Source organism: Lineus longissimus, chromosome 6 (genome assembly GCF_910592395.1).
Source record: "Lineus longissimus chromosome 6, tnLinLong1.2, whole genome shotgun sequence".
NCBI classification, from domain to species: Eukaryota; Metazoa; Nemertea; class Pilidiophora; order Heteronemertea; family Lineidae; genus Lineus; species Lineus longissimus.
The window spans coordinates 5,398,946-5,426,151 of NC_088313.1; the positions used below are offsets into that span (position 1 = coordinate 5,398,946).

Sequence of the window (27,206 nt, forward strand, 5' to 3'; positions counted from 1 at the left end):
CAACTGGTATGGTGAGACCACCCATTTGTCTCAAACGGAACTATAACCGCGAGCTGATTGGTTAAATACAGGTGCGGGACCTACAGGCCGGCCCCCTGGCTGCCATTTCCATTTCGCAAAATTCGATGGCCACCACATAAGGTAGCCTACATTTTCATTTTAACAATCGTACAAGGGAAGAAGAAACAAAATGATTGGGACATGAAGAGAAAAAGTCTACAACACGCGGTATTCCGAGGCGGTCACCCATCCACGTACTAACCACGCTCGACGTTGCTTGGCTTCGGTGATCGGACGAGAACCGGTGTTTTCAACGTGATATGGTCGTAGACATTAGAGGCGGCGATGCGTAGGTTACTTATAATATCACTGCGCCTACTATAATGCGTCATATTTTGTGGTCAGAGGCATTATGTATGCCTACGTCACAGCTTCGTCGCATTACAGATGTGGTTGGGGCGCCCATTACACGACGGAGTCTACGCGTAGACATACAGTTCACGCAGGCTCGCACTGAAACAGAAACGGACGCACATTCAAGAACTGCACGCAGACCAACATCGGAAGAAGAGAGTGCCGACTGGACATCAAAGACGCCAACGGTTGGCAAGGTGTCTCATCACTAGGAACGCAGCGTGACGTCACGAGCTCTGACGTCACGAGCAGACTACTCCGAGGCTCCCTGACGTCATGAGAGACGCCAGCGCCATCTCCCGAATCAGGACTGACGTCACTAGCAGCAACTTCCACGCCGGTCTGAACTCAAAAAGCGTCCTAGTATAAACGCTTGGAAGCCAGTAGGCCTGCGCAGTGTTGGGCGGGGGGGGGGGGGGAGAGGGGAGGGATGATTTTCGACGGGCTTTAACCCGCGAATCACCTTTTTGACCGCAACGGTTAATTTGAGCCCCAAAACCACACAAGCAAGCCAATTTGCCTGAAACTTAATCATTTTCATCACTTTAAACACACCTTATTCTCAATATAAGAAGAAGTATATTTGAAATGGAAAATAACATTCAACTGGTATGGTGAGACCACCCATTCGTCTCAAACGGAACTATAACCGCGAGCTGATTGGTTAAATACAGGTGCGGGACCTACAGGCCGGCCCCCTGGCTGCCATTTCCATTTCGCAAAATTCGATGGCCACCACATAAGGTAGCCTACATTTTCATTTTAACAATCGTACAAGGGAAGAAGAAACAAAATGATTGGGACATGAAGAGAAAAAGTCTACAACACGCGGTATTCCGAGGCGGTCACCCATCCACGTACTAACCACGCTCGACGTTGCTTGGCTTCGGTGATCGGACGAGAACCGGTGTTTTCAACGTGATATGGTCGTAGACATTAGAGGCGGCGATGCGTAGGTTACTTATAATATCACTGCGCCTACTATAATGCGTCATATTTTGTGGTCAGAGGCATTATGTATGCCTACGTCACAGCTTCGTCGCATTACAGATGTGGTTGGGGCGCCCATTACACGACGGAGTCTACGCGTAGACATACAGTTCACGCAGGCTCGCACTGAAACAGAAACGGACGCACATTCAAGAACTGCACGCAGACCAACATCGGAAGAAGAGAGTGCCGACTGGACATCAAAGACGCCAACGGTTGGCAAGGTGTCTCATCACTAGGAACGCAGCGTGACGTCACGAGCTCTGACGTCACGAGCAGACTACTCCGAGGCTCCCTGACGTCATGAGAGACGCCAGCGCCATCTCCCGAATCAGGACTGACGTCACTAGCAGCAACTTCCACGCCGGTCTGAACTCAAAAAGCGTCCTAGTATAAACGCTTAGAAGCCAGTAGGCATGCGCAGTGTTGGGCGGGGGGGGGAGAGAGGGGAGGGATGATTTTCGACGGGCTTTAACCCGCGAATCACCTTTTTGACCGCAACGGTTAATTTGAGCCCCAAAACCACACAAGCAAGCCAATTTGACTGAAACTTAATCATTTTCATCACTTTAAACACACCTTATTCTCAATATAAGAAGAAGTATATTTGAAATGGAAAATAACATTCAACTGGTATGGTGAGACCACCCATTCGTCTCAAACGGAACTATAACCGCGAGCTGATTGGTTAAATACAGGTGCGGGACCTACAGGCCGGCCCCCTGGCTGCCATTTCCATTTCGCAAAATTCGATGGCCACCACATAAGGTAGCCTACATTTTCATTTTAACAATCGTACAAGGGAAGAAGAAACAAAATGATTGGGACATGAAGAGAAAAAGTCTACAACACGCGGTATTCCGAGGCGGTCACCCATCCACGTACTAACCACGCTCGACGTTGCTTGGCTTCGGTGATCAGACGAGAACCGGTGTTTTCAACGTGATATGGTCGTAGACATTAGAGGCGGCGATGCGTAGGTTACTTATAATATCACTGCGCCTACTATAATGCGTCATATTTTGTGGTCAGAGGCATTATGTATGCCTACGTCACAGCTTCGTCGCATTACAGATGTGGTTGGGGCGCCCATTACACGACGGAGTCTACGCGTAGACATACAGTTCACGCAGGCTCGCACTGAAACAGAAACGGACGCACATTCAAGAACTGCACGCAGACCAACATCGGAAGAAGAGAGTGCCGACTGGACATCAAAGACGCCAACGGTTGGCAAGGTGTCTCATCACTAGGAACGCAGCGTGACGTCACGAGCTCTGACGTCACGAGCAGACTACTCCGAGGCTCCCTGACGTCATGAGAGACGCCAGCGCCATCTCCCGAATCAGGACTGACGTCACTAGCAGCAACTTCCACGCCGGTCTGAACTCAAAAAGCGTCCTAGTATAAACGCTTGGAAGCCAGTAGGCCTGCGCAGTGTTGGGCGGGGGGGGGGGGGGGGGAGGGGGGAGGGATGATTTTCGACGGGCTTTAACCCGCGAATCACCTTTTTGACCGCAACGGTTAATTTGAGCCCCAAAACCACACAAGCAAGCCAATTTGACTGAAACTTAATCATTTTCATCACTTTAAACACACCTTATTCTCAATATAAGAAGAAGTATATTTGAAATGGAAAATAACATTCAACTGGTATGGTGAGACCACCCATTCGTCTCAAACGGAACTATAACCGCGAGCTGATTGGTTAAATACAGGTGCGGGACCTACAGGCCGGCCCCCTGGCTGCTATTTCCATTTCGCAAAATTCGATGGCCACCACATAAGGTAGCCTACATTTTCATTTTAACAATCGTACAAGGGAAGAAGAAACAAAATGATTGGGACATGAAGAGAAAAAGTCTACAACACGCGGTATTCCGAGGCGGTCACCCATCCACGTACTAACCACGCTCGACGTTGCTTGGCTTCGGTGATCGGACGAGAACCGGTGTTTTAAACGTGATATGGTCGTAGACATTAGAGGCGGCGATGCGTAGGTTACTTATAATATCACTGCGCCTACTATAATGCGTCATATTTTGTGGTCAGAGGCATTATGTATGCCTACGTCACAGCTTCGTCGCATTACAGATGTGGTTGGGGCGCCCATTACACGACGGAGTCTACGCGTAGACATACAGTTCACGCAGGCTCGCACTGAAACAGAAACGGACGCACATTCAAGAACTGCACGCAGACCAACATCGGAAGAAGAGAGTGCCGACTGGACATCAAAGACGCCAACGGTTGGCAAGGTGTCTCATCACTAGGAACGCAGCGTGACGTCACGAGCTCTGACGTCACGAGCAGACTACTCCGAGGCTCCCTGACGTCATGAGAGACGCCAGCGCCATCTCCCGAATCAGGACTGACGTCACTAGCAGCAACTTCCACGCCGGTCTGAACTCAAAAAGCGTCCTAGTATAAACGCTTAGAAGCCAGTAGGCATGCGCAGTGTTGGGCGGGGGGGGGGAGAGAGGGGAGGGATGATTTTCGACGGGCTTTAACCCGCGAATCACCTTTTTGACCGCAACGGTTAATTTGAGCCCCAAAACCACACAAGCAAGCCAATTTGACTGAAACTTAATCATTTTCATCACTTTAAACACACCTTATTCTCAATATAAGAAGAAGTATATTTGAAATGGAAAATAACATTCAACTGGTATGGTGAGACCACCCATTCGTCTCAAACGGAACTATAACCGCGAGCTGATTGGTTAAATACAGGTGCGGGACCTACAGGCCGGCCCCCTGGCTGCCATTTCCATTTCGCAAAATTCGATGGCCACCACATAAGGTAGCCTACATTTTCATTTTAACAATCGTACAAGGGAAGAAGAAACAAAATGATTGGGACATGAAGAGAAAAAGTCTACAACACGCGGTATTCCGAGGCGGTCACCCATCCACGTACTAACCACGCTCGACGTTGCTTGGCTTCGGTGATCAGACGAGAACCGGTGTTTTCAACGTGATATGGTCGTAGACATTAGAGGCGGCGATGCGTAGGTTACTTATAATATCACTGCGCCTACTATAATGCGTCATATTTTGTGGTCAGAGGCATTATGTATGCCTACGTCACAGCTTCGTCGCATTACAGATGTGGTTGGGGCGCCCATTACACGACGGAGTCTACGCGTAGACATACAGTTCACGCAGGCTCGCACTGAAACAGAAACGGACGCACATTCAAGAACTGCACGCAGACCAACATCGGAAGAAGAGAGTGCCGACTGGACATCAAAGACGCCAACGGTTGGCAAGGTGTCTCATCACTAGGAACGCAGCGTGACGTCACGAGCTCTGACGTCACGAGCAGACTACTCCGAGGCTCCCTGACGTCATGAGAGACGCCAGCGCCATCTCCCGAATCAGGACTGACGTCACTAGCAGCAACTTCCACGCCGGTCTGAACTCAAAAAGCGTCCTAGTATAAACGCTTGGAAGCCAGTAGGCCTGCGCAGTGTTGGGCGGGGGGGGGGGGGGGGGAGGGGGGAGGGATGATTTTCGACGGGCTTTAACCCGCGAATCACCTTTTTGACCGCAACGGTTAATTTGAGCCCCAAAACCACACAAGCAAGCCAATTTGACTGAAACTTAATCATTTTCATCACTTTAAACACACCTTATTCTCAATATAAGAAGAAGTATATTTGAAATGGAAAATAACATTCAACTGGTATGGTGAGACCACCCATTCGTCTCAAACGGAACTATAACCGCGAGCTGATTGGTTAAATACAGGTGCGGGACCTACAGGCCGGCCCCCTGGCTGCTATTTCCATTTCGCAAAATTCGATGGCCACCACATAAGGTAGCCTACATTTTCATTTTAACAATCGTACAAGGGAAGAAGAAACAAAATGATTGGGACATGAAGAGAAAAAGTCTACAACACGCGGTATTCCGAGGCGGTCACCCATCCACGTACTAACCACGCTCGACGTTGCTTGGCTTCGGTGATCGGACGAGAACCGGTGTTTTCAACGTGATATGGTCGTAGACATTAGAGGCGGCGATGCGTAGGTTACTTATAATATCACTGCGCCTACTATAATGCGTCATATTTTGTGGTCAGAGGCATTATGTATGCCTACGTCACAGCTTCGTTGCATTACAGATGTGGTTGGGGCGCCCATTACACGACGGAGTCTACGCGTAGACATACAGTTCACGCAGGCTCGCACTGAAACAGAAACGGACGCACATTCAAGAACTGCACGCAGACCAACATCGGAAGAAGAGAGTGCCGACTGGACATCAAAGACGCCAACGGTTGGCAAGGTGTCTCATCACTAGGAACGCAGCGTGACGTCACGAGCTCTGACGTCACGAGCAGACTACTCCGAGGCTCCCTGACGTCATGAGAGACGCCAGCGCCATCTCCCGAATCAGGACTGACGTCACTAGCAGCAACTTCCACGCCGGTCTGAACTCAAAAAGCGTCCTAGTATAAACGCTTGGAAGCCAGTAGGCCTGCGCAGTGTTGGGCGGGGGGGGGGGAGAGAGGGGAGGGGTGATTTTCGACGGGCTTTAACCCGCGAATCACCTTTTTGACCGCAACGGTTAATTTGAGCCCCAAAACCACACAAGCAAGCCAATTTGACTGAAACTTAATCATTTTCATCACTTTAAACACACCTTATTCTCAATATAAGAAGAAGTATATTTGAAATGGAAAATAACATTCAACTGGTATGGTGAGACCACCCATTCGTCTCAAACGGAACTATAACCGCGAGCTGATTGGTTAAATACAGGTGCGGGACCTACAGGCCGGCCCCCTGGCTGCCATTTCCATTTCGCAAAATTCGATGGCCACCACATAAGGTAGCCTACATTTTCATTTTAACAATCGTACAAGGGAAGAAGAAACAAAATGATTGGGACATGAAGAGAAAAAGTCTACAACACGCGGTATTCCGAGGCGGTCACCCATCCACGTACTAACCACGCTCGACGTTGCTTGGCTTCGGTGATCGGACGAGAACCGGTGTTTTCAACGTGATATGGTCGTAGACATTAGAGGCGGCGATGCGTAGGTTACTTATAATATCACTGCGCCTACTATAATGCGTCATATTTTGTGGTCAGAGGCATTATGTATGCCTACGTCACAGCTTCGTCGCATTACAGATGTGGTTGGGGCGCCCATTACACGACGGAGTCTACGCGTAGACATACAGTTCACGCAGGCTCGCACTGAAACAGAAACGGACGCACATTCAAGAACTGCACGCAGACCAACATCGGAAGAAGAGAGTGCCGACTGGACATCAAAGACGCCAACGGTTGGCAAGGTGTCTCATCACTAGGAACGCAGCGTGACGTCACGAGCTCTGACGTCACGAGCAGACTACTCCGAGGCTCCCTGACGTCATGAGAGACGCCAGCGCCATCTCCCGAATCAGGACTGACGTCACTAGCAGCAACTTCCACGCCGGTCTGAACTCAAAAAGCGTCCTAGTATAAACGCTTGGAAGCCAGTAGGCCTGCGCAGTGTTGGGCGGGGGGGGGGGGGAGAGAGGGGAGGGATGATTTTCGACGGGCTTTAACCCGCGAATCACCTTTTTGACCGCAACGGTTAATTTGAGCCCCAAAACCACACAAGCAAGCCAATTTGACTGAAACTTAATCATTTTCATCACTTTAAACACACCTTATTCTCAATATAAGAAGAAGTATATTTGAAATGGAAAATAACATTCAACTGGTATGGTGAGACCACCCATTCGTCTCAAACGGAACTATAACCGCGAGCTGATTGGTTAAATACAGGTGCGGGACCTACAGGCCGGCCCCCTGGCTGCCATTTCCATTTCGCAAAATTCGATGGCCACCACATAAGGTAGCCTACATTTTCATTTTAACAATCGTACAAGGGAAGAAGAAACAAAATGATTGGGACATGAAGAGAAAAAGTCTACAACACGCGGTATTCCGAGGCGGTCACCCATCCACGTACTAACCACGCTCGACGTTGCTTGGCTTCGGTGATCGGACGAGAACCGGTGTTTTCAACGTGATATGGTCGTAGACATTAGAGGCGGCGATGCGTAGGTTACTTATAATATCACTGCGCCTACTATAATGCGTCATATTTTGTGGTCAGAGGCATTATGTATGCCTACGTCACAGCTTCGTCGCATTACAGATGTGGTTGGGGCGCCCATTACACGACGGAGTCTACGCGTAGACATACAGTTCACGCAGGCTCGCACTGAAACAGAAACGGACGCACATTCAAGAACTGCACGCAGACCAACATCGGAAGAAGAGAGTGCCGACTGGACATCAAAGACGCCAACGGTTGGCAAGGTGTCTCATCACTAGAACGCAGCGTGACGTCACGAGCTCTGACGTCACGAGCAGACTACTCCGAGGCTCCCTGACGTCATGAGAGACGCCAGCGCCATCTCCCGAATCAGGACTGACGTCACTAGCAGCAACTTCCACGCCGGTCTGAACTCAAAAAGCGTCCTAGTATAAACGCTTGGAAGCCAGTAGGCCTGCGCAGTGTTGGGCGGGGGGGGGAGAGAGGGGAGGGATGATTTTCGACGGGCTTTAACCCGCGAATCACCTTTTTGACCGCAACGGTTAATTTGAGCCCCAAAACCACACAAGCAAGCCAATTTGACTGAAACTTAATCATTTTCATCACTTTAAACACACCTTATTCTCAATATAAGAAGAAGTATATTTGAAATGGAAAATAACATTCAACTGGTATGGTGAGACCACCCATTCGTCTCAAACGGAACTATAACCGCGAGCTGATTGGTTAAATACAGGTGCGGGACCTACAGGCCGGCCCCCTGGCTGCCATTTCCATTTCGCAAAATTCGATGGCCACCACATAAGGTAGCCTACATTTTCATTTTAACAATCGTACAAGGGAAGAAGAAACAAAATGATTGGGACATGAAGAGAAAAAGTCTACAACACGCGGTATTCCGAGGCGGTCACCCATCCACGTACTAACCACGCTCGACGTTGCTTGGCTTCGGTGATCGGACGAGAACCGGTGTTTTCAACGTGATATGGTCGTAGACATTAGAGGCGGCGATGCGTAGGTTACTTATAATATCACTGCGCCTACTATAATGCGTCATATTTTGTGGTCAGAGGCATTATGTATGCCTACGTCACAGCTTCGTCGCATTACAGATGTGGTTGGGGCGCCCATTACACGACGGAGTCTACGCGTAGACATACAGTTCACGCAGGCTCGCACTGAAACAGAAACGGACGCACATTCAAGAACTGCACGCAGACCAACATCGGAAGAAGAGAGTGCCGACTGGACATCAAAGACGCCAACGGTTGGCAAGGTGTCTCATCACTAGGAACGCAGCGTGACGTCACGAGCTCTGACGTCACGAGCAGACTACTCCGAGGCTCCCTGACGTCATGAGAGACGCCAGCGCCATCTCCCGAATCAGGACTGACGTCACTAGCAGCAACTTCCACGCCGGTCTGAACTCAAAAAGCGTCCTAGTATAAACGCTTGGAAGCCAGTAGGCCTGCGCAGTGTTGGGCGGGGGGGGGGGGGAGAGAGGGGAGGGATGATTTTCGACGGGCTTTAACCCGCGAATCACCTTTTTGACCGCAACGGTTAATTTGAGCCCCAAAACCACACAAGCAAGCCAATTTGACTGAAACTTAATCATTTTCATCACTTTAAACACACCTTATTCTCAATATAAGAAGAAGTATATTTGAAATGGAAAATAACATTCAACTGGTATGGTGAGACCACCCATTCGTCTCAAACGGAACTATAACCGCGAGCTGATTGGTTAAATACAGGTGCGGGACCTACAGGCCGGCCCCCTGGCTGCTATTTCCATTTCGCAAAATTCGATGGCCACCACATAAGGTAGCCTACATTTTCATTTTAACAATCGTACAAGGGAAGAAGAAACAAAATGATTGGGACATGAAGAGAAAAAGTCTACAACACGCGGTATTCCGAGGCGGTCACCCATCCACGTACTAACCACGCTCGACGTTGCTTGGCTTCGGTGATCGGACGAGAACCGGTGTTTTCAACGTGATATGGTCGTAGACATTAGAGGCGGCGATGCGTAGGTTACTTATAATATCACTGCGCCTACTATAATGCGTCATATTTTGTGGTCAGAGGCATTATGTATGCCTACGTCACAGCTTCGTCGCATTACAGATGTGGTTGGGGCGCCCATTACACGACGGAGTCTACGCGTAGACATACAGTTCACGCAGGCTCGCACTGAAACAGAAACGGACGCACATTCAAGAACTGCACGCAGACCAACATCGGAAGAAGAGAGTGCCGACTGGACATCAAAGACGCCAACGGTTGGCAAGGTGTCTCATCACTAGGAACGCAGCGTGACGTCACGAGCTCTGACGTCACGAGCAGACTACTCCGAGGCTCCCTGACGTCATGAGAGACGCCAGCGCCATCTCCCGAATCAGGACTGACGTCACTAGCAGCAACTTCCACGCCGGTCTGAACTCAAAAAGCGTCCTAGTATAAACGCTTGGAAGCCAGTAGGCCTGCGCAGTGTTGGGCGGGGGGGGAGAGAGGGGAGGGATGATTTTCGACGGGCTTTAACCCGCGAATCACCTTTTTGACCGCAACGGTTAATTTGAGCCCCAAAACCACACAAGCAAGCCAATTTGACTGAAACTTAATCATTTTCATCACTTTAAACACACCTTATTCTCAATATAAGAAGAAGTATATTTGAAATGGAAAGTAACATTCGACTGGTATGGTGAGACCACCCATTCGTCTCAAACGGAACTATAACCGCGAGCTGATTGGTTAAATACAGGTGCGGGACCTACAGGCCGGCCCCCTGGCTGCCATTTCCATTTCGCAAAATTCGATGGCCACCACATAAGGTAGCCTACATTTTCATTTTAACAATCGTACAAGGGAAGAAGAAACAAAATGATTGGGACATGAAGAGAAAAAGTCTACAACACGCGGTATTCCGAGGCGGTCACCCATCCACGTACTAACCACGCTCGACGTTGCTTGGCTTCGGTGATCGGACGAGAACCGGAGTTTTCAACGTGATATGGTCGTAGACATTAGAGGCGGCGATGCGTAGGTTACTTATAATATCACTGCGCCTACTATAATGCGTCATATTTTGTGGTCAGAGGCATTATGTATGCCTACGTCACAGCTTCGTCGCATTACAGATGTGGTTGGGGCGCCCATTACACGACGGAGTCTACGCGTAGACATACAGTTCACGCAGGCTCGCACTGAAACAGAAACGGACGCACATTCAAGAACTGCACGCAGACCAACATCGGAAGAAGAGAGTGCCGACTGGACATCAAAGACGCCAACGGTTGGCAAGGTGTCTCATCACTAGGAACGCAGCGTGACGTCACGAGCTCTGACGTCACGAGCAGACTACTCCGAGGCTCCCTGACGTCATGAGAGACGCCAGCGCCATCTCCCGAATCAGGACTGACGTCACTAGCAGCAACTTCCACGCCGGTCTGAACTCAAAAAGCGTCCTAGTATAAACGCTTGGAAGCCAGTAGGCCTGCGCAGTGTTGGGCGGGGGGGGGGAGAGAGGGGAGGGATGATTTTCGACGGGCTTTAACCCGCGAATCACCTTTTTGACCGCAACGGTTAATTTGAGCCCCAAAACCACACAAGCAAGCCAATTTGACTGAAACTTAATCATTTTCATCACTTTAAACACACCTTATTCTCAATATAAGAAGAAGTATATTTGAAATGGAAAATAACATTCAACTGGTATGGTGAGACCACCCATTCGTCTCAAACGGAACTATAACCGCGAGCTGATTGGTTAAATACAGGTGCGGGACCTACAGGCCGGCCCCCTGGCTGCCATTTCCATTTCGCAAAATTCGATGGCCACCACATAAGGTAGCCTACATTTTCATTTTAACAATCGTACAAGGGAAGAAGAAACAAAATGATTGGGACATGAAGAGAAAAAGTCTACAACACGCGGTATTCCGAGGCGGTCACCCATCCACGTACTAACCACGCTCGACGTTGCTTGGCTTCGGTGATCGGACGAGAACCGGTGTTTTCAACGTGATATGGTCGTAGACATTAGAGGCGGCGATGCGTAGGTTACTTATAATATCACTGCGCCTACTATAATGCGTCATATTTTGTGGTCAGAGGCATTATGTATGCCTACGTCACAGCTTCGTCGCATTACAGATGTGGTTGGGGCGCCCATTACACGACGGAGTCTACGCGTAGACATACAGTTCACGCAGGCTCGCACTGAAACAGAAACGGACGCACATTCAAGAACTGCACGCAGACCAACATCGGAAGAAGAGAGTGCCGACTGGACATCAAAGACGCCAACGGTTGGCAAGGTGTCTCATCACTAGGAACGCAGCGTGACGTCACGAGCTCTGACGTCACGAGCAGACTACTCCGAGGCTCCCTGACGTCATGAGAGACGCCAGCGCCATCTCCCGAATCAGGACTGACGTCACTAGCAGCAACTTCCACGCCGGTCTGAACTCAAAAAGCGTCCTAGTATAAACGCTTGGAAGCCAGTAGGCCTGCGCAGTGTTGGGCGGGGGGGGAGAGAGGGGAGGGATGATTTTCGACGGGCTTTAACCCGCGAATCACCTTTTTGACCGCAACGGTTAATTTGAGCCCCAAAACCACACAAGCAAGCCAATTTGACTGAAACTTAATCATTTTCATCACTTTAAACACACCTTATTCTCAATATAAGAAGAAGTATATTTGAAATGGAAAATAACATTCAACTGGTATGGTGAGACCACCCATTCGTCTCAAACGGAACTATAACCGCGAGCTGATTGGTTAAATACAGGTGCGGGACCTACAGGCCGGCCCCCTGGCTGCCATTTCCATTTCGCAAAATTCGATGGCCACCACATAAGGTAGCCTACATTTTCATTTTAACAATCGTACAAGGGAAGAAGAAACAAAATGATTGGGACATGAAGAGAAAAAGTCTACAACACGCGGTATTCCGAGGCGGTCACCCATCCACGTACTAACCACGCTCGACGTTGCTTGGCTTCGGTGATCGGACGAGAACCGGTGTTTTCAACGTGATATGGTCGTAGACATTAGAGGCGGCGATGCGTAGGTTACTTATAATATCACTGCGCCTACTATAATGCGTCATATTTTGTGGTCAGAGGCATTATGTATGCCTACGTCACAGCTTCGTCGCATTACAGATGTGGTTGGGGCGCCCATTACACGACGGAGTCTACGCGTAGACATACAGTTCACGCAGGCTCGCACTGAAACAGAAACGGACGCACATTCAAGAACTGCACGCAGACCAACATCGGAAGAAGAGAGTGCCGACTGGACATCAAAGACGCCAACGGTTGGCGAGTTGTCTCATCACTAGGAACGCAGCGTGACGTCACGAGCTCTGACGTCACGAGCAGACTACTCCGAGGCTCCCTGACGTCATGAGAGACGCCAGCGCCATCTCCCGAATCAGGACTGACGTCACTAGCAGCAACTTCCACGCCGGTCTGAACTCAAAAAGCGTCCTAGTATAAACGCTTGGAAGCCAGTAGGCCTGCGCAGTGTTGGGCGGGGGGGGGGAGAGAGGGGAGGGATGATTTTCGACGGGCTTTAACCTGCGAATCACCTTTTTGACCGCAACGGTTAATTTGAGCCCCAAAACCACACAAGCAAGCCAATTTGACTGAAACTTTATCATTTTCATCACTTTAAACACACCTTATTCTCAATATAAGAAGAAGTATATTTGAAATGGAAAATAACATTCAACTGGTATGGTGAGACCACCCATTCGTCTCAAACGGAACTATAACCGCGAGCTGATTGGTTAAATACAGGTGCGGGACCTACAGGCCGGCCCCCTGGCTGCCATTTCCATTTCGCAAAATTCGATGGCCACCACATAAGGTAGCCTACATTTTCATTTTAACAATCGTACAAGGGAAGAAGAAACAAAATGATTGGGACATGAAGAGAAAAAGTCTACAACACGCGGTATTCCGAGGCGGTCACCCATCCACGTACTAACCACGCTCGACGTTGCTTGGCTTCGGTGATCGGACGAGAACCGGTGTTTTCAACGTGATATGGTCGTAGACATTAGAGGCGGCGATGCGTAGGTTACTTATAATATCACTGCGCCTACTATAATGCGTCATATTTTGTGGTCAGAGGCATTATGTATGCCTACGTCACAGCTTCGTCGCATTACAGATGTGGTTGGGGCGCCCATTACACGACGGAGTCTACGCGTAGACATACAGTTCACGCAGGCTCGCACTGAAACAGAAACGGACGCACATTCAAGAACTGCACGCAGACCAACATCGGAAGAAGAGAGTGCCGACTGGACATCAAAGACGCCAACGGTTGGCAAGGTGTCTCATCACTAGGAACGCAGCGTGACGTCACGAGCTCTGACGTCACGAGCAGACTACTCCGAGGCTCCCTGACGTCATGAGAGACGCCAGCGCCATCTCCCGAATCAGGACTGACGTCACTAGCAGCAACTTCCACGCCGGTCTGAACTCAAAAAGCGTCCTAGTATAAACGCTTGGAAGCCAGTAGGCCTGCGCAGTGTTGGGCGGGGGGGGGGGAGAGAGGGGAGGGATGATTTTCGACGGGCTTTAACCCGCGAATCACCTTTTTGACCGCAACGGTTAATTTGAGCCCCAAAACCACACAAGCAAGCCAATTTGACTGAAACTTAATCATTTTCATCACTTTAAACACACCTTATTCTCAATATAAGAAGAAGTATATTTGAAATGGAAAATAACATTCAACTGGTATGGTGAGACCACCCATTCGTCTCAAACGGAACTATAACCGCGAGCTGATTGGTTAAATACAGGTGCGGGACCTACAGGCCGGCCCCCTGGCTGCCATTTCCATTTCGCAAAATTCGATGGCCACCACATAAGGTAGCCTACATTTTCATTTTAACAATCGTACAAGGGAAGAAGAAACAAAATGATTGGGACATGAAGAGAAAAAGTCTACAACACGCGGTATTCCGAGGCGGTCACCCATCCACGTACTAACCACGCTCGACGTTGCTTGGCTTCGGTGATCGGACGAGAACCGGTGTTTTCAACGTGATATGGTCGTAGACATTAGAGGCGGCGATGCGTAGGTTACTTATAATATCACTGCGCCTACTATAATGCGTCATATTTTGTGGTCAGAGGCATTATGTATGCCTACGTCACAGCTTCGTCGCATTACAGATGTGGTTGGGGCGCCCATTACACGACGGAGTCTACGCGTAGACATACAGTTCACGCAGGCTCGCACTGAAACAGAAACGGACGCACATTCAAGAACTGCACGCAGACCAACATCGGAAGAAGAGAGTGCCGACTGGACATCAAAGACGCCAACGGTTGGCAAGGTGTCTCATCACTAGGAACGCAGCGTGACGTCACGAGCTCTGACGTCACGAGCAGACTACTCCGAGGCTCCCTGACGTCATTAGAGACGCCAGCGCCATCTCCCGAATCAGGACTGACGTCACTAGCAGCAACTTCCACGCCGGTCTGAACTCAAAAAGCGTCCTAGTATAAACGCTTGGAAGCCAGTAGGCCTGCGCAGTGTTGGGCGGGGGGGGGAGAGAGGGGAGGGATGATTTTCGACGGGCTTTAACCCGCGAATCACCTTTTTGACCGCAACGGTTAATTTGAGCCCCAAAACCACACAAGCAAGCCAATTTGACTGAAACTTAATCATTTTCATCACTTTAAACACACCTTATTCTCAATATAAGAAGAAGTATATTTGAAATGGAAAATAACATTCAACTGGTATGGTGAGACCACCCATTCGTCTCAAACGGAACTATAACCGCGAGCTGATTGGTTAAATACAGGTGCGGGACCTACAGGCCGGCCCCCTGGCTGCCATTTCCATTTCGCAAAATTCGATGGCCACCACATAAGGTAGCCTACATTTTCATTTTAACAATCGTACAAGGGAAGAAGAAACAAAATGATTGGGACATGAAGAGAAAAAGTCTACAACACGCGGTATTCCGAGGCGGTCACCCATCCACGTACTAACCACGCTCGACGTTGCTTGGCTTCGGTGATCGGACGAGAACCGGTGTTTTCAACGTGATATGGTCGTAGACATTAGAGGCGGCGATGCGTAGGTTACTTATAATATCACTGCGCCTACTATAATGCGTCATATTTTGTGGTCAGAGGCATTATGTATGCCTACGTCACAGCTTCGTCGCATTACAGATGTGGTTGGGGCGCCCATTACACGACGGAGTCTACGCGTAGACATACAGTTCACGCAGGCTCGCACTGAAACAGAAACGGACGCACATTCAAGAACTGCACGCAGACCAACATCGGAAGAAGAGAGTGCCGACTGGACATCAACGACGCCAACGGTTGGCAAGGTGTCTCATCACTAGGAACGCAGCGTGACGTCACGAGCTCTGACGTCACGAGCAGACTACTCCGAGGCTCCCTGACGTCATGAGAGACGCCAGCGCCATCTCCCGAATCAGGACTGACGTCACTAGCAGCAACTTCCACGCCGGTCTGAACTCAAAAAGCGTCCTAGTATAAACGCTTGGAAGCCAGTAGGCCTGCGCAGTGTTGGGCGGGGGGGGGGGGGAGAGAGGGGAGGGATGATTTTCGACGGGCTTTAACCCGCGAATCACCTTTTTGACCGCAACGGTTAATTTGAGCCCCAAAACCACACAAGCAAGCCAATTTGACTGAAACTTAATCATTTTCATCACTTTAAACACACCTTATTCTCAATATAAGAAGAAGTATATTTGAAATGGAAAATAACATTCAACTGGTATGGTGAGACCACCCATTCGTCTCAAACGGAACTATAACCGCGAGCTGATTGGTTAAATACAGGTGCGGGACCTACAGGCCGGCCCCCTGGCTGCCATTTCCATTTCGCAAAATTCGATGGCCACCACATAAGGTAGCCTACATTTTCATTTTAACAATCGTACAAGGGAAGAAGAAACAAAATGATTGGGACATGAAGAGAAAAAGTCTACAACACGCGGTATTCCGAGGCGGTCACCCATCCACGTACTAACCACGCTCGACGTTGCTTGGCTTCGGTGATCGGACGAGAACCGGTGTTTTCAACGTGATATGGTCGTAGACATTAGAGGCGGCGATGCGTAGGTTACTTATAATATCACTGCGCCTACTATAATGCGTCATATTTTGTGGTCAGAGGCATTATGTATGCCTACGTCACAGCTTCGTCGCATTACAGATGTGGTTGGGGCGCCCATTACACGACGGAGTCTACGCGTAGACATACAGTTCACGCAGGCTCGCACTGAAACAGAAACGGACGCACATTCAAGAACTGCACGCAGACCAACATCGGAAGAAGAGAGTGCCGACTGGACATCAAAGACGCCAACGGTTGGCAAGGTGTCTCATCACTAGGAACGCAGCGTGACGTCACGAGCTCTGACGTCACGAGCAGACTACTCCGAGGCTCCCTGACGTCATGAGAGACGCCAGCGCCATCTCCCGAATCAGGACTGACGTCACTAGCAGCAACTTCCACGCCGGTCTGAACTCAAAAAGCGTCCTAGTATAAACGCTTGGAAGCCAGTAGGCCTGCGCAGTGTTGGGCGGGGGGGGGAGAGAGGGGAGGGATGATTTTCGACGGGCTTTAACCCGCGAATCACCTTTTTGACCGCAACGGGTAATTTGAGCCCCAAAACCACACAAGCAAGCCAATTTGACTGAAACTTAATCATTTTCATCACTTTAAACACACCTTATTCTCAATATAAGAAGAAGTATATTTGAAATGGAAAATAACATTCAACTGGTATGGTGAGACCACCCATTCGTCTCAAACGGAACTATAACCGCGAGCTGATTGGTTAAATACAGGTGCGGGACCTACAGGCCGGCCCCCTGGCTGCCATTTCCATTTCGCAAAATTCGATGGCCACCACATAAGGTAGCCTACATTTTCATTTTAACAATCGTACAAGGGAAGAAGAAACAAAATGATTGGGACATGAAGAGAAAAAGTCTACAACACGCGGTATTCCGAGGCGGTCACCCATCCACGTACTAACCACGCTCGACGTTGCTTGGCTTCGGTGATCGGACGAGAACCGGTGTTTTCAACGTGATATGGTCGTAGACATTAGAGGCGGCGATGCGTAGGTTACTTATAATATCACTGCGCCTACTATAATGCGTCATATTTTGTGGTCAGAGGCATTATGTATGCCTACGTCACAGCTTCGTCGCATTACAGATGTGGTTGGGGCGCCCATTACACGACGGAGTCTACGCGTAGACATACAGTTCACGCAGGCTCGCACTGAAACAGAAACGGACGCACATTCAAGAACTGCACGCAGACCAACATCGGAAGAAGAGAGTGCCGACTGGACATCAAAGACGCCAACGGTTGGCAAGGTGTCTCATCACTAGGAACGCAGCGTGACGTCACGAGCTCTGACGTCACGAGCAGACTACTCCGAGGCTCCCTGACGTCATGAGAGACGCCAGCGCCATCTCCCGAATCAGGACTGACGTCACTAGCAGCAACTTCCACGCCGGTCTGAACTCAAAAAGCGTCCTAGTATAAACGCTTGGAAGCCAGTAGGCCTGCGCAGTGTTGGGCGGGGGGGGGGGGAGAGAGGGGAGGGATGATTTTCGACGGGCTTTAACCCGCGAATCACCTTTTTGACCGCAACGGTTAATTTGAGCCCCAAAACCACACAAGCAAGCCAATTTGACTGAAACTTAATCATTTTCATCACTTTAAACACACCTTATTCTCAATATAAGAAGAAGTATATTTGAAATGGAAAATAACATTCAACTGGTATGGTGAGACCACCCATTCGTCTCAAACGGAACTATAACCGCGAGCTGATTGGTTAAATACAGGTGCGGGACCTACAGGCCGGCCCCCTGGCTGCCATTTCCATTTCGCAAAATTCGATGGCCACCACATAAGGTAGCCTACATTTTCATTTTAACAATCGTACAAGGGAAGAAGAAACAAAATGATTGGGACATGAAGAGAAAAAGTCTACAACACGCGGTATTCCGAGGCGGTCACCCATCCACGTACTAACCACGCTCGACGTTGCTTGGCTTCGGTGATCGGACGAGAACCGGTGTTTTCAACGTGATATGGTCGTAGACATTAGAGGCGGCGATGCGTAGGTTACTTATAATATCACTGCGCCTACTATAATGCGTCATATTTTGTGGTCAGAGGCATTATGTATGCCTACGTCACAGCTTCGTCGCATTACAGATGTGGGGCGCCCATTACACGACGGAGTCTACGCGTAGACATACAGTTCACGCAGGCTCGCACTGAAACAGAAACGGACGCACATTCAAGAACTGCACGCAGACCAACATCGGAAGAAGAGAGTGCCGACTGGACATCAAAGACGCCAACGGTTGGCAAGGTGTCTCATCACTAGGAACGCAGCGTGACGTCACGAGCTCTGACGTCACGAGCAGACTACTCCGAGGCTCCCTGACGTCATGAGAGACGCCAGCGCCATCTCCCGAATCAGGACTGACGTCACTAGCAGCAACTTCCACGCCGGTCTGAACTCAAAAAGCGTCCTAGTATAAACGCTTGGAAGCCAGTAGGCCTGCGCAGTGTTGGGCGGGGGGGGGAGAGAGGGGAGGGATGATTTTCGACGGGCTTTAACCCGCAAATCACCTTTTTGACCGCAACGGTTAATTTGAGCCCCAAAACCACACAAGCAAGCCAATTTGACTGAAACTTAATCATTTTCATCACTTTAAACACACCTTATTCTCAATATAAGAAGAAGTATATTTGAAATGGAAAATAACATTCAACTGGTATGGTGAGACCACCCATTCGTCTCAAACGGAACTATAACCGCGAGCTGATTGGTTAAATACAGGTGCGGGACCTACAGGCCGGCCCCCTGGCTGCCATTTCCATTTCGCAAAATTCGATGGCCACCACATAAGGTAGCCTACATTTTCATTTTAACAATCGTACAAGGGAAGAAGAAACAAAATGATTGGGACATGAAGAGAAAAAGTCTACAACACGCGGTATTCCGAGGCGGTCACCCATCCACGTACTAACCACGCTCGACGTTGCTTGGCTTCGGTGATCGGACGAGAACCGGTGTTTTCAACGTGATATGGACGTAGACATTAGAGGCGGCGATGCGTAGGTTACTTATAATATCACTGCGCCTACTATAATGCGTCATATTTTGTGGTCAGAGGCATTATGTATGCCTACGTCACAGCTTCGTCGCATTACAGATGTGGTTGGGGCGCCCATTACACGACGGAGTCTACGCGTAGACATACAGTTCACGCAGGCTCGCACTGAAACAGAAACGGACGCACATTCAAGAACTGCACGCAGACCAACATCGGAAGAAGAGAGTGCCGACTGGACATCAAAGACGCCAACGGTTGGCAAGGTGTCTCATCACTAGGAACGCAGCGTGACGTCACGAGCTCTGACGTCACGAGCAGACTACTCCGAGGCTCCCTGACGTCATGAGAGACGCCAGCGCCATCTCCCGAATCAGGACTGACGTCACTAGCAGCAACTTCCACGCCGGTCTGAACTCAAAAAGCGTCCTAGTATAAACGCTTGGAAGCCAGTAGGCCTGCGCAGTGTTGGGCGGGGGGGGGGGAGAGAGGGGAGGGATGATTTTCGACGGGCTTTAACCTGCGAATCACCTTTTTGACCGCAACGGTTAATTTGAGCCCCAAAACCACACAAGCAAGCCAATTTGACTGAAACTTAATCATTTTCATCACTTTAAACACACCTTATTCTCAATATAAGAAGAAGTATATTTGAAATGGAAAATAACATTCAACTGGTATGGTGAGACCACCCATTCGTCTCAAACGGAACTATAACCGCGAGCTGATTGGTTAAATACAGGTGCGGGACCTACAGGCCGGCCCCCTGGCTGCCATTTCCATTTCGCAAAATTCGATGGCCACCACATAAGGTAGCCTACATTTTCATTTTAACAATCGTACAAGGGAAGAAGAAACAAAATGATTGGGACATGAAGAGAAAAAGTCTACAACACGCGGTATTCCGAGGCGGTCACCCATCCACGTACTAACCACGCTCGACGTTGCTTGGCTTCGGTGATCGGACGAGAACCGGTGTTTTCAACGTGATATGGTCGTAGACATTAGAGGCGGCGATGCGTAGGTTACTTATAATATCACTGCGCCTACTATAATGCGTCATATTTTGTGGTCAGAGGCATTATGTATGCCTACGTCACAGCTTCGTCGCATTACAGATGTGGTTGGGGCGCCCATTACACGACGGAGTCTACGCGTAGACATACAGTTCACGCAGGCTCGCACTGAAACAGAAACGGACGCACATTCAAGAACTGCACGCAGACCAACATCGGAAGAAGAGAGTGCCGGCTGGACATCAAAGACGCCAACGGTTGGCAAGGTGTCTCATCACTAGGAACGCAGCGTGACGTCACGAGCTCTGACGTCACGAGCAGACTACTCCGAGGCTCCCTGACGTCATGAGAGACGCCAGCGCCATCTCCCGAATCAGGACTGACGTCACTAGCAGCAACTTCCACGCCGGTCTGAACTCAAAAAGCGTCCTAGTATAAACGCTTGGAAGCCAGTAGGCCTGCGCAGTGTTGGGCGGGGGGGGAGAGAGGGGAGGGATGATTTTCGACGGGCTTTAACCCGCGAATCACCTTTTTGACCGCAACGGTTAATTTGAGCCCCAAAACCACACAAGCAAGCCAATTTGACTGAAACTTAATCATTTTCATCACTTTAAACACACCTTATTCTCAATATAAGAAGAAGTATATTTGAAATGGAAAATAACATTCAACTGGTATGGTGAGACCACCCATTCGTCTCAAACGGAACTATAACCGCGAGCTGATTGGTTAAATACAGGTGCGGGACCTACAGGCCGGCCCCCTGGCTGCCATTTCCATTTCGCAAAATTCGATGGCCACCACATAAGGTAGCCTACATTTTCATTTTAACAATCGTACAAGGGAAGAAGAAACAAAATGATTGGGACATGAAGAGAAAAAGTCTACAACACGCGGTATTCCGAGGCGGTCACCCATCCACGTACTAACCACGCTCGACGTTGCTTGGCTTCGGTGATCGGACGAGAACCGGTGTTTTCAACGTGATATGGTCGTAGACATTAGAGGCGGCGATGCGTAGGTTACTTATAATATCACTGCGCCTACTATAATGCGTCATATTTTGTGGTCAGAGGCATTATGTATGCCTACGTCACAGCTTCGTCGCATTACAGATGTGGTTGGGGCGCCCATTACACGACGGAGTCTACGCGTAGACATACAGTTCACGCAGGCTCGCACTGAAACAGAAACGGACGCACATTCAAGAACTGCACGCAGACCAACATCGGAAGAAGAGAGTGCCGACTGGACATCAAAGACGCCAACGGTTGGCAAGGTGTCTCATCACTAGGAACGCAGCGTGACGTCACGAGCTCTGACGTCACGAGCAGACTACTCCGAGGCTCCCTGACGTCATGAGAGACGCCAGCGCCATCTCCCGAATCAGGACTGACGTCACTAGCAGCAACTTCCACGCCGGTCTGAACTCAAAAAGCGTCCTAGTATAAACGCTTGGAAGCCAGTAGGCCTGCGCAGTGTTGGGCGGGGGGGGGAGAGAGGGGAGGGATGATTTTCGACGGGCTTTAACCCGCGAATCACCTTTTTGACCGCAACGGTTAATTTGAGCCCCAAAACCACACAAGCAAGCCAATTTGACTGAAACTTAATCATTTTCATCACTTTAAACACACCTTATTCTCAATATAAGAAGAAGTATATTTGAAATGGAAAATAACATTCAACTGGTATGGTGAGACCACCCATTCGTCTCAAACGGAACTATAACCGCGAGCTGATTGGTTAAATACAGGTGCGGGACCTACAGGCCGGCCCCCTGGCTGCCATTTCCATTTCGCAAAATTCGATGGCCACCACATAAGGTAGCCTACATTTTCATTTTAACAATCGTACAAGGGAAGAAGAAACAAAATGATTGGGACATGAAGAGAAAAAGTCTACAACACGCGGTATTCCGAGGCGGTCACCCATCCACGTACTAACCACGCTCGACGTTGCTTGGCTTCGGTGATCGGACGAGAACCGGTGTTTTCAACGTGATATGGTCGTAGACATTAGAGGCGGCGATGCGTAGGTTACTTATAATATCACTGCGCCTACTATAATGCGTCATATTTTGTGGTCAGAGGCATTATGTATGCCTACGTCACAGCTTCGTCGCATTACAGATGTGGTTGGGGCGCCCATTACACGACGGAGTCTACGCGTAGACATACAGTTCACGCAGGCTCGCACAGAAACAGAAACGGACGCACATTCAAGAACTGCACGCAGACCAACATCGGAAGAAGAGAGTGCCGACTGGACATCAAAGACGCCAACGGTTGGCAAGGTGTCTCATCACTCGGAACGCAGCGTGACGTCACGAGCTCTGACGTCACGAGCAGACTACTCCGAGGCTCCCTGACGTCATGAGAGACGCCAGCGCCATCTCCCGAATCAGGACTGACGTCACTAGCAGCAACTTCCACGCCGGTCTGAACTCAAAAAGCGTCCTAGTATAAACGCTTGGAAGCCAGTAGGCCTGCGCAGTGTTGGGGGGGGGGGGGGAGAGAGGGGAGGGATGATTTTCGACGGGCTTTAACCCGCGAATCACCTTTTTGACCGCAACGGTTAATTTGAGCCCCAAAACCACACAAGCAAGCCAATTTGACTGAAACTTAATCATTTTCATCACTTTAAACACACCTTATTCTCAATATAAGAAGAAGTATATTTGAAATGGAAAATAACATTCAACTGGTATGGTGAGACCACCCATTCGTCTCAAACGGAACTATAACCGCGAGCTGATTGGTTAAATACAGGTGCGGGACCTACAGGCCGGCCCCCTGGCTGCCATTTCCATTTCGCAAAATTCGATGGCCACCACATAAGGTAGCCTACATTTTCATTTTAACAATCGTACAAGGGAAGAAGAAACAAAATGATTGGGACATGAAGAGAAAAAGTCTACAACACGCGGTATTCCGAGGCGGTCACCCATCCACGTACTAACCACGCTCGACGTTGCTTGGCTTCGGTGATCGGACGAGAACCGGTGTTTTCAACGTGATATGGTCGTAGACATTAGAGGCGGCGATGCGTAGGTTACTTATAATATCACTGCGCCTACTATAATGCGTCATATTTTGTGGTCAGAGGCATTATGTATGCCTACGTCACAGCTTCGTCGCATTACAGATGTGGTTGGGGCGCCCATTACACGACGGAGTCTACGCGTAGACATACAGTTCACGCAGGCTCGCACTGAAACAGAAACGGACGCACATTCAAGAACTGCACGCAGACCAACATCGGAAGAAGAGAGTGCCGACTGGACATCAAAGACGCCAACGGTTGGCAAGGTGTCTCATCACTAGGAACGCAGCGTGACGTCACGAGCTCTGACGTCACGAGCAGACTACTCCGAGGCTCCCTGACGTCATGAGAGACGCCAGCGCCATCTCTCGAATCAGGACTGACGTCACTAGCAGCAACTTCCACGCCGGTCTGAACTCAAAAAGCGTCCTAGTATAAACGCTTGGAAGCCAGTAGGCCTGCGCAGTGTTGGGCGGGGGGGGGGGAGAGAGGGGAGGGATGATTTTCGACGGGCTTTAACCCGCGAATCACCTTTTTGACCGCAACGGTTAATTTGAGCCCCAAAACCACACAAGCAAGCCAATTTGACTGAAACTTAATCATTTTCATCACTTTAAACACACCTTATTCTCAATATAAGAAGAAGTATATTTGAAATGGAAAATAACATTCAACTGGTATGGTGAGACCACCCATTCGTCTCAAACGGAACTATAACCGCGAGCTGATTGGTTAAATACAGGTGCGGGACCTACAGGCCGGCCCCCTGGCTGCCATTTCCATTTCGCAAAATTCGATGGCCACCACATAAGGTAGCCTACATTTTCATTTTAACAATCGTACAAGGGAAGAAGAAACAAAATGATTGGGACATGAAGAGAAAAAGTCTACAACACGCGGTATTCCGAGGCGGTCACCCATCCACGTACTAACCACGCTCGACGTTGCTTGGCTTCGGTGATCGGACGAGAACCGGTGTTTTCAACGTGATATGGTCGTAGACATTAGAGGCGGCGATGCGTAGGTTACTTATAATATCACTGCGCCTACTATAATGCGTCATATTTTGTGGTCAGAGGCATTATGTATGCCTACGTCACAGCTTCGTCGCATTACAGATGTGGTTGGGGCGCCCATTACACGACGGAGTCTACGCGTAGACATACAGTTCACGCAGGCTCGCACTGAAACAGAAACGGACGCACATTCAAGAACTGCACGCAGACCAACATCGGAAGAAGAGAGTGCCGACTGGACATCAAAGACGCCAACGGTTGGCAAGGTGTCTCATCACTAGGAACGCAGCGTGACGTCACGAGCTCTGACGTCACGAGCAGACTACTCCGAGGCTCCCTGACGTCATGAGAGACGCCAGCGCCATCTCCCGAATCAGGACTGACGTCACTAGCAGCAACTTCCACGCCGGTCTGAACTCAAAAAGCGTCCTAGTATAAACGCTTGGAAGCCAGTAGGCCTGCGCAGTGTTGGGCGGGGGGGGGGAGAGAGGGGAGGGATGATTTTCGACGGGCTTTAACCCGCGAATCACCTTTTTGACCGCAACGGTTAATTTGAGCCCCAAAACCACACAAGCAAGCCAATTTGACTGAAACTTAATCATTTTCATCACTTTAAACACACCTTATTCTCAATATAAGAAGAAGTATATTTGAAATGGAAAATAACATTCAACTGGTATGGTGAGACCACCCATTCGTCTCAAACGGAACTATAACCGCGAGCTGATTGGTTAAATACAGGTGCGGGACCTACAGGCCGGCCCCCTGGCTGCCATTTCCATTTCGCAAAATTCGATGGCCACCACATAAGGTAGCCTACATTTTCATTTTAACAATCGTACAAGGGAAGAAGAAACAAAATGATTGGGACATGAAGAGAAAAAGTCTACAACACGCGGTATTCCGAGGCGGTCACCGATCCACGTACTAACCACGCTCGACGTTGCTTGGCTTCGGTGATCGGACGAGAACCGGTGTTTTCAACGTGATATGGTCGTAGACATTAGAGGCGGCGATGCGTAGGTTACTTATAATATCACTGCGCCTACTATAATGCGTCATATTTTGTGGTCAGAGGCATTATGTATGCCTACGTCACAGCTTCGTCGCATTACAGATGTGGTTGGGGCGCCCATTACACGACGGAGTCTACGCGTAGACATACAGTTCACGCAGGCTCGCACTGAAACAGAAACGGACGCACATTCAAGAACTGCACGCAGACCAACATCGGAAGAAGAGAGTGCCGACTGGACATCAAAGACGCCAACGGTTGGCAAGGTGTCTCATCACTAGGAACGCAGCGTGACGTCACGAGCTCTGACGTCACGAGCAGACTACTCCGAGGCTCCCTGACGTCATGAGAGACGCCAGCGCCATCTCCCGAATCAGGACTGACGTCACTAGCAGCAACTTCCACGCCGGTCTGAACTCAAAAAGCGTCCTAGTATAAACGCTTGGAAGCCAGTAGGCCTGCGCAGTGTTGGGCGGGGGGGGGGGAGAGAGGGGAGGGATGATTTTCGACGGGCTTTAACCCGCGAATCACCTTTTTGACCGCAACGGTTAATTTGAGCCCCAAAACCACACAAGCAAGCCAATTTGACTGAAACTTAATCATTTTCATCACTTTAAACACACCTTATTCTCAATATAAGAAGAAGTATATTTGAAATGGAAAATAACATTCAACTGGTATGGTGAGACCACCCATTCGTCTCAAACGGAACTATAACCGCGAGCTGATTGGTTAAATACAGGTGCGGGACCTACAGGCCGGCCCCCTGGCTGCCATTTCCATTTCGCAAAATTCGATGGCCACCACATAAGGTAGCCTACATTTTCATTTTAACAATCGTACAAGGGAAGAAGAAACAAAATGATTGGGACATGAAGAGAAAAAGTCTACAACACGCGGTATTCCGAGGCGGTCACCCATCCACGTACTAACCACGCTCGACGTTGCTTGGCTTCGGTGATCGGACGAGAACCGGTGTTTTCAACGTGATATGGTCGTAGACATTAGAGGCGGCGATGCGTAGGTTACTTATAATATCACTGCGCCTACTATAATGCGTCATATTTTGTGGTCAGAGGCATTATGTATGCCTACGTCACAGCTTCGTCGCATTACAGATGTGGTTGGGGCGCCCATTACACGACGGAGTCTACGCGTAGACATACAGTTCACGCAGGCTCGCACTGAAACAGAAACGGACGCACATTCAAGAACTGCACGCAGACCAACATCGGAAGAAGAGAGTGCCGACTGGACATCAAAGACGCCAACGGTTGGCAAGGTGTCTCATCACTAGGAACGCAGCGTGACGTCACGAGCTCTGACGTCACGAGCAGACTACTCCGAGGCTCCCTGACGTCATGAGAGACGCCAGCGCCATCTCCCGAATCAGGACTGACGTCACTAGCAGCAACTTCCACGCCGGTCTGAACTCAAAAAGCGTCCTAGTATAAACGCTTGGAAGCCAGTAGGCCT

The 27,206-nt window shown here is 49.5% G+C and overlaps 27 non-coding genes across 27 annotated transcripts; all 27 read right to left on the bottom strand.

Annotated features, from left to right (window-relative positions):
• Window positions 1-213: 213 nt before the first annotated feature.
• On the bottom strand, window positions 214-332 carry LOC135490368 (5S ribosomal RNA). Its single transcript, XR_010447574.1, has one exon. It is a non-coding gene; the product is annotated as a 5S ribosomal RNA (ribosomal RNA).
• An 898-nt stretch (window positions 333-1,230) lies between these two features.
• On the bottom strand, window positions 1,231-1,349 carry LOC135490369 (5S ribosomal RNA). The gene has a single exon (XR_010447575.1). It is a non-coding gene; the product is annotated as a 5S ribosomal RNA (ribosomal RNA).
• Window positions 1,350-2,244: 895 nt separating this feature from the next.
• LOC135490417 (5S ribosomal RNA) lies at window positions 2,245-2,363 on the bottom strand. The gene has a single exon (XR_010447620.1). It is a non-coding gene; the product is annotated as a 5S ribosomal RNA (ribosomal RNA).
• Window positions 2,364-3,264: 901 nt separating this feature from the next.
• On the bottom strand, window positions 3,265-3,383 carry LOC135490430 (5S ribosomal RNA). The gene has a single exon (XR_010447632.1). It is a non-coding gene; the product is annotated as a 5S ribosomal RNA (ribosomal RNA).
• Window positions 3,384-4,279: 896 nt separating this feature from the next.
• Window positions 4,280-4,398, bottom strand: LOC135490418 (5S ribosomal RNA). The gene has a single exon (XR_010447621.1). It is a non-coding gene; the product is annotated as a 5S ribosomal RNA (ribosomal RNA).
• Window positions 4,399-5,299: 901 nt separating this feature from the next.
• LOC135490371 (5S ribosomal RNA) lies at window positions 5,300-5,418 on the bottom strand. The gene has a single exon (XR_010447576.1). It is a non-coding gene; the product is annotated as a 5S ribosomal RNA (ribosomal RNA).
• An 897-nt stretch (window positions 5,419-6,315) lies between these two features.
• LOC135490372 (5S ribosomal RNA) lies at window positions 6,316-6,434 on the bottom strand. Its single transcript, XR_010447577.1, has one exon. It is a non-coding gene; the product is annotated as a 5S ribosomal RNA (ribosomal RNA).
• Window positions 6,435-7,333: 899 nt separating this feature from the next.
• LOC135490373 (5S ribosomal RNA) lies at window positions 7,334-7,452 on the bottom strand. Its single transcript, XR_010447578.1, has one exon. It is a non-coding gene; the product is annotated as a 5S ribosomal RNA (ribosomal RNA).
• An 894-nt stretch (window positions 7,453-8,346) lies between these two features.
• LOC135490374 (5S ribosomal RNA) lies at window positions 8,347-8,465 on the bottom strand. The gene has a single exon (XR_010447579.1). It is a non-coding gene; the product is annotated as a 5S ribosomal RNA (ribosomal RNA).
• Window positions 8,466-9,364: 899 nt separating this feature from the next.
• On the bottom strand, window positions 9,365-9,483 carry LOC135490376 (5S ribosomal RNA). Its single transcript, XR_010447581.1, has one exon. It is a non-coding gene; the product is annotated as a 5S ribosomal RNA (ribosomal RNA).
• Window positions 9,484-10,377: 894 nt separating this feature from the next.
• LOC135490427 (5S ribosomal RNA) lies at window positions 10,378-10,496 on the bottom strand. The gene has a single exon (XR_010447630.1). It is a non-coding gene; the product is annotated as a 5S ribosomal RNA (ribosomal RNA).
• Window positions 10,497-11,392: 896 nt separating this feature from the next.
• Window positions 11,393-11,511, bottom strand: LOC135490377 (5S ribosomal RNA). Its single transcript, XR_010447582.1, has one exon. It is a non-coding gene; the product is annotated as a 5S ribosomal RNA (ribosomal RNA).
• Window positions 11,512-12,405: 894 nt separating this feature from the next.
• LOC135490378 (5S ribosomal RNA) lies at window positions 12,406-12,524 on the bottom strand. Its single transcript, XR_010447583.1, has one exon. It is a non-coding gene; the product is annotated as a 5S ribosomal RNA (ribosomal RNA).
• An 896-nt stretch (window positions 12,525-13,420) lies between these two features.
• On the bottom strand, window positions 13,421-13,539 carry LOC135490379 (5S ribosomal RNA). The gene has a single exon (XR_010447584.1). It is a non-coding gene; the product is annotated as a 5S ribosomal RNA (ribosomal RNA).
• An 897-nt stretch (window positions 13,540-14,436) lies between these two features.
• Window positions 14,437-14,555, bottom strand: LOC135490380 (5S ribosomal RNA). The gene has a single exon (XR_010447585.1). It is a non-coding gene; the product is annotated as a 5S ribosomal RNA (ribosomal RNA).
• Window positions 14,556-15,450: 895 nt separating this feature from the next.
• Window positions 15,451-15,569, bottom strand: LOC135490381 (5S ribosomal RNA). Its single transcript, XR_010447586.1, has one exon. It is a non-coding gene; the product is annotated as a 5S ribosomal RNA (ribosomal RNA).
• Window positions 15,570-16,468: 899 nt separating this feature from the next.
• LOC135490382 (5S ribosomal RNA) lies at window positions 16,469-16,587 on the bottom strand. Its single transcript, XR_010447587.1, has one exon. It is a non-coding gene; the product is annotated as a 5S ribosomal RNA (ribosomal RNA).
• Window positions 16,588-17,482: 895 nt separating this feature from the next.
• LOC135490383 (5S ribosomal RNA) lies at window positions 17,483-17,601 on the bottom strand. Its single transcript, XR_010447588.1, has one exon. It is a non-coding gene; the product is annotated as a 5S ribosomal RNA (ribosomal RNA).
• An 898-nt stretch (window positions 17,602-18,499) lies between these two features.
• Window positions 18,500-18,618, bottom strand: LOC135490384 (5S ribosomal RNA). Its single transcript, XR_010447589.1, has one exon. It is a non-coding gene; the product is annotated as a 5S ribosomal RNA (ribosomal RNA).
• Window positions 18,619-19,509: 891 nt separating this feature from the next.
• Window positions 19,510-19,628, bottom strand: LOC135490434 (5S ribosomal RNA). Its single transcript, XR_010447636.1, has one exon. It is a non-coding gene; the product is annotated as a 5S ribosomal RNA (ribosomal RNA).
• Window positions 19,629-20,525: 897 nt separating this feature from the next.
• LOC135490385 (5S ribosomal RNA) lies at window positions 20,526-20,644 on the bottom strand. Its single transcript, XR_010447590.1, has one exon. It is a non-coding gene; the product is annotated as a 5S ribosomal RNA (ribosomal RNA).
• Window positions 20,645-21,538: 894 nt separating this feature from the next.
• LOC135490388 (5S ribosomal RNA) lies at window positions 21,539-21,657 on the bottom strand. Its single transcript, XR_010447592.1, has one exon. It is a non-coding gene; the product is annotated as a 5S ribosomal RNA (ribosomal RNA).
• Window positions 21,658-22,552: 895 nt separating this feature from the next.
• LOC135490389 (5S ribosomal RNA) lies at window positions 22,553-22,671 on the bottom strand. The gene has a single exon (XR_010447593.1). It is a non-coding gene; the product is annotated as a 5S ribosomal RNA (ribosomal RNA).
• An 896-nt stretch (window positions 22,672-23,567) lies between these two features.
• LOC135490390 (5S ribosomal RNA) lies at window positions 23,568-23,686 on the bottom strand. The gene has a single exon (XR_010447594.1). It is a non-coding gene; the product is annotated as a 5S ribosomal RNA (ribosomal RNA).
• Window positions 23,687-24,583: 897 nt separating this feature from the next.
• On the bottom strand, window positions 24,584-24,702 carry LOC135490391 (5S ribosomal RNA). The gene has a single exon (XR_010447595.1). It is a non-coding gene; the product is annotated as a 5S ribosomal RNA (ribosomal RNA).
• Window positions 24,703-25,598: 896 nt separating this feature from the next.
• On the bottom strand, window positions 25,599-25,717 carry LOC135490463 (5S ribosomal RNA). Its single transcript, XR_010447664.1, has one exon. It is a non-coding gene; the product is annotated as a 5S ribosomal RNA (ribosomal RNA).
• Window positions 25,718-26,614: 897 nt separating this feature from the next.
• On the bottom strand, window positions 26,615-26,733 carry LOC135490392 (5S ribosomal RNA). Its single transcript, XR_010447596.1, has one exon. It is a non-coding gene; the product is annotated as a 5S ribosomal RNA (ribosomal RNA).
• Between the last annotated feature and the right edge of the window lie 473 nt (window positions 26,734-27,206).